Here is a 5812-nt window from a genome sequence, read left to right as displayed (position 1 = left end):
AGTCATGCAGAAAATCACGGAAATTTTTGGCATGACCATTGCTAAAAAGTGGACATATGGAGCGCCTGAAATTTGCCGGAATGGAAATGAATCAACATTCCGGCAAAACATAGGCCACTCAGATATTTTTCAACAATTGGCACAAGTTCATATAACACCATATGAAAAATTTCCAGGACTTAGCAAATTAACCAAGTGTTAAAAACAACAACATTGTATAGGCTATATGCTCCTAAAACATCATCTAGGGTTTTATTTGCTACTGGTTTTTATTTGCTACTAGTTTTTATTTTCCCTAAACAAATTTTCCCTAGTTAAATTTACTCATTTGCTAAAAAAAATTGTCCCTAGCTATATTGGCTACTGCCCTAATTAGCTACTGTTTTTTATAAATTTTTGCTACTGTTTTTATAGCTAATTTATATACCTACAAAAACTAATTAGCTACTGTTTTTTATAAATTTTAGCTACTGTTTTTATACCTACAAAAACCAATTTGCTACTATTTTAGCTACGGTTTTTTTTATAAATTCATAGGTATTTTATATACCCTAAACTAAATTTCCCTAGACAAAATTGTCCTAAACTAAATTGCACTAAGCTAAATTTCCTAAATTTTCTAAAGTAAATTTCCCTAAACAAAATTGCACTAAACTAGGGTTCATACATCTCCTCTCTCTCTCTGCTACATCTCCTAGCTAGGGTTCATACATCCAAATTAGAGAGAGAGAGAGAGAGAGCAAAGAGCAGAAAGAGAGAGAGGAGGGCAGGGGAGAGGAGAGGGAGAGGCTTATGGGGCGGTGGAGAGGGCGGCGGCGTCGAGGGCGGGCGCGGGGCGAGGGCCAGCGAGGTCGAGGGTGGGCGCACGGGCGGCGAGGTCGAGGGCGGGCGTAGGGGCAAGGGAGAGGCGGGGCGGCATTCTGGTCGATGGTGCAGGCTCGGGAGACGGCTGGCGACGAGGTCGACGGCGGCTAGGGGGCGACGGCCGGTGGGCGAGGTCGAGCAGGGCGCCGGACGGCACGAGGGCGACGATGGCGGCGACATAGTGGGGGGAAGAGGGTGTGGGGAGAGTGGCCGAGGGGAGAATTGGGACTTGGTGGGTGGCCAAATTTGAGGTTAACTCAAAATAGCAGTAGCACTGCTTTACATACCAGCACTATAGCTAACTTAGTTATAGCGCTGGGTTGTAAAGCAGCGCTACTGCTAATGGCACATAGTAGTAGCGCTTTTCTAGAACAAAGCGCTATAGCTATAGTAGCTATAGCGCTGGTTCTCAAGCAAGCGCTACTGCTAACTGTTCCAATTTTTATTATTTTCCTTTTACAGTTTTTAATTTTCTTTTCTTTTATTATTTTCCTTTTCTTTTTTGTTTACTTTCCTTTTTCTTTTGTACTGCTTTCTCCCTTTTGTTTTTATTTTTTTATTTTTCTCCCGACGACGGTGTCTCCCTCTCCCCCTGCACGTATATCACCGGAACCATGCATGTGGTGGTAACATATCAGTTGACCGATAACGGTTACTTAAGTGCATACACAAAATAGATACATATATATAGATGTAGGTTTCTGATCAGCTGCGTCGACGACGTTTCACATTGAGCTTCTTCCCTTTCTTGTTCGTTCCCGAGTAATTGAGCCCCTCCTTGTGACTTTTCCGGGGCCATGGATTACGATCTTTCTTAGGTAATGTAGTATTGATTCTTCTTTTCACGTATGCTTCATCGTCATCGTCATCTTCCCTCATCGGGTTGCCGTATTGGTCGTAGTCTTCCTCGTTGGCTACTCCATCCATTCAGACGATGCTCCTTTTGGATCTCCTCACGAGAACAAGACTGGGATGGGCTTAGCGTGTACTCATGGCTCATTTTTGGCGATGACATTAAAGTTCACAGGAGTGCTCCTCGCGTCGGGTATAGACATGGTGGTGAAATACTTGTTTTCTCTTACGACGTCCTTGGCCCATCTGACACGGAACATCATCACATCGTGCATTCCAGCATAGTTAAGCTCCCAGATCTCTTCGACCCTTCCGTAGAATCTCTCACTTGTGTCGTTGGTGTCAGTCACACATTGAATTGTCACCTCAGAGTTCTGGTAATCACTATCCATGTCTTTGGCCTCCGTGTATAACGTGTACCCATTGATATCGTAGGACTAATAGGTCGCGAGCTTGGGCGTGGGGCCAAGTGCTTAGGCGTGTACGAGCAATCCGTCCGAACTGCCCTCTTCCGGGGGATTTTCAAGAACTTGTTGTTTAAACCAGTGCAAGAAAGTGGCGTTGTGCTCTACAGTAACTCCATCGTCCATCTTGAGCATCCCCTTATCATGGTACTTCTTTGTGATGGTTTGTTTGTGATGTGCCACATAATCATCTACGACATCTAGGTGTTGTAGCACTACTAATTTAGCCCTGTCAAAGTCATTCCGTCTATCCGAGTAGTCCACGTGCAATTCCCTCCGGCTGTTGTTGTGACCATATCCTTCGAGCTTCCCATCGTGCTTCTTGATGGGCAAACCAACAACAGGGTCTCCGATGCTTATATAATTCTCACAAAAGGAGACGCACGCATGCGTCAGATACCCCTGGACGATGCTCCCTTCCGGACGGTACATGTTACAAATGTATCCTTTGATGACCCCATTCATCCTCTCGAACGGCATTATGCTATGAAGGAATGTCGGCCCGAGGTCGATGATGTCATCCACAATGTGGACACACAGATGCACCATGACATCAAAGAACGCGGGCGGGAAGTACATCTCAAGCTCACATAGTATGACAATGATCTCTTCCTGTAGGCTTCGGAGCTACTTCACACTTATGGAATTTCGAGATATAACGTCGAAGAAGTTGTAGAGACCAGTAAGCATGACACGGATGTGCTTATCCATTATACCTCTAATGGCAACCGGGAGTATCTGCATCATCATCACGTGACAGTCATGAGACTTCATCCCGCTGAACCTTTTCTTATTGGGGTCTAGAGATCTCCTTATCTTCCCACAGTAACAAGAACTGACTTTGATTCCCATAAGGAACTTGATGAATTGATCGATCTCCTTCGCACTTAAGGTGAAGCAAGAAGGGGGGCAATAATTATCCTCCTTCTTGTTGACTTTTCTGCCCCTTTCCCCCTCCTCCGTCTCCATCTCCATCTCCTCCATCAACTTTTTACGGTGGAGATCTTTCTCGATCTTCAAATCTTCCAAGTCTTTCCTTGCCTTCGGCCCATCCTTGGTCTTCTCAGGCATGTTCATCAGTGTGACAAGCAAGCTCTTGAGGATATTCTTCGTGATATGCATTGGATCAAGGCAATGAGGTGTGTCATTATTGGGCCAGTACTCCAAGTCCCAGAAAATAGACCTCGTTTTCCATACTTTCAGCAGCAGCTCCGGCGCCTTTTTGATCTTTCCCGGCGCAGGGCATTGTTCCCAGTTTCTCAACAGCTCGTCGATTTCGGCTCCGCTCCTCTTACACGGAGGTCCTCGAACCTCAGCCAACCCATTGAATAGATCTCCATGCTTTCTCCACGGGTCATCCTTCTCGAGCCATCTACGATGCCCCATGTACACGATTTTCCCGCACCCATCATCTTTCGTTGACGTAAGCTGCTGAGACGTTGTATCATCCATGCACCTCATCCATCCGCAGTATCCATGGCACACCTGTACTGAGGTTTACCCGTAACCGAGATAGTTGTGCACCGTCGTCATCAGCGCGGCTCTCATATGGAAATATTCTCCTTTGCTAGCGTCCCATGTCCATGCCGGTGTTCTCCATAACCTGTCTAGCTCCTCTTGTAGAAGCCCCATATACAGGTTAATACTAGTTCCCGGTTGTTTCGGCCCTTGAATCAGCATGCTCATGTGTATGTACTTTGTCTTCATGCACTTCCATGGGGGGAGGTTGTACATCCATACAAACACGGGCCATGTGCTGTGGTTGGTGTTCTGGTTTCCAAATGGATTCATGCCATCGGTACTCGCACCAAGCACGATGTTCCTTGGATCTTCTGCAGCAAATCCATATATGGCGTTGAATTCTCTCCACTGGCTACCATCTACGAGGTGTTTCATCCTCGGATCATCTCCATCGTCGGGCTTCTTCCTCTCTGCGTGCTAGCGCATGAGCTTTGCTTCCTTAGGATCTACAAAATACCGCTGCAGACGGGGAGTGATCGGAAAGTACCATACAACTTTTCGAGAAGCTTTCTTTCCTGCCTTCTTGTATCGAGAAGCATTGCACACTGGACAACTGGTTTTTCCTATGTGCTCCCCCTGATAAATGATGCAATCATTGATGCATGCGTGGTACTAATGTGTTGTGGGTTTGTCACGGCAGATGTCCTCGTGAAAGGACTTAGTCGTGGAGCCATCGCTATGGGTTAGCTTAAAGGGGTTAAATCGGACAAGGGGCACGAGGGATTTTATACTAGTTCGCCCCCTTCAATGAAGGTAAAAGCCTACGTCTAGTTGTGATTGGTATTGCTAGGGTTTCGATGACCAGGGAGCGAATCCGCTTTTCCTGGCTCTCGGGTTATTGTCTGTTGTCCTCAAACCGCGGCCGGGTCGTCCCTTTGTATACACAGACTGACGCCCACCGGTTTATAGAGTCCCGAGACCAGATTATAGATGTGTCTGGCTCGGTCTCTATTCCTCTAACTTACAATACAAGTTACATGACAGAGTCGGTTTACATCTATAGGCTTTAACCCGCCTTTGGGCCTTGGGCCTTCATAAAGCGCCACCGTCTTCATGTCTTCATGGGCTTCTATCTTTATGGAGCTAACCCGGCCATACTGATCTGTTTTATCTCCAGTACTCATATCCCCAACATTAGGCCCCAGATTGATTTGAACTTGTTCATGTCAATCCTCAATACTTTAGAAAAATTCTAGCCCTGTCACCTTTATATAAACCCGGTAAACCGCCGTGATGTCATCCTTTAATTCTGTAATAAACCGCCTTGACGTCATCTATTCATTGAAGTCGAAGATTCCCTTCATTAATGTATATCCAACCATCGAGGCGACACTTTTATTAACTATCCATTTTTGAGCTCCTCGATTCCCACACTTGTCGCTTTATCGTTTCGCCTTATAAATAGGACCACGGGTCCTTCTCCTTTTTCCCCTTCGTCTCCTTTGCTTCTTCTTCCTCCTCGCGACATCTCTGCACCTGAGCGACGCCGCCATCGTCGAGCTTTGCCTCCGCCTCTTCATTGGCCGCTGCATCAACCTGATTGCACCAGAACACTGCGGCGTGCCTCCGTTTCTTGGATAGTCGCTGTAAGTTCTTTCCCTCCCCCTTTATAGACCCGTCCAGGGTTTCTTTGTTCTTCGCAGTTCACCGAAGTTCATCAAGGCTCTGGTGCGGCTCTTCCCTGTAACTCCTTAGTCCATGAATAAAGAACCTCTTAGCTTGATATATTCTGCGTAATGGTTTATCTTCCGCTACCACAACAAACCCTTGCGTGCATAAGAACTGATCTGAACCTTTACAAACTGCTTCGGGACCAACCCTTTTAGGTCAAAATATTTTTGCTTTCCTGTCTTTCGGTAGATCCAAAATATCCATGTCCCCTTGTGGAACCTGTTTTACCTTACTTAGTCATTCTTGCCTTAGATCTGTACCCTCTTTATCACCTCGGGGATTTACCTTTGTAAAAGCAAACTATCACATAACATTAGCCCTCTGGTAAACCGGACAAGCCTTTTACCTCCGTTGTTATACTCCGGTTTAACAGCATGTGCATACCCTTGTTCTGATATTGCCTTGTCATTCATTATTGCATCAGCCTCCGGTTTACGCAA

Source organism: Triticum urartu, chromosome 1A (assembly GCF_056163025.1).
Source record: "Triticum urartu cultivar PI428250 chromosome 1A, HENAU_Tu73, whole genome shotgun sequence".
Classification (NCBI taxonomy): domain Eukaryota; kingdom Viridiplantae; phylum Streptophyta; class Magnoliopsida; order Poales; family Poaceae; genus Triticum; species Triticum urartu.
Note: the sequence above shows the minus strand (reverse complement) of the source record.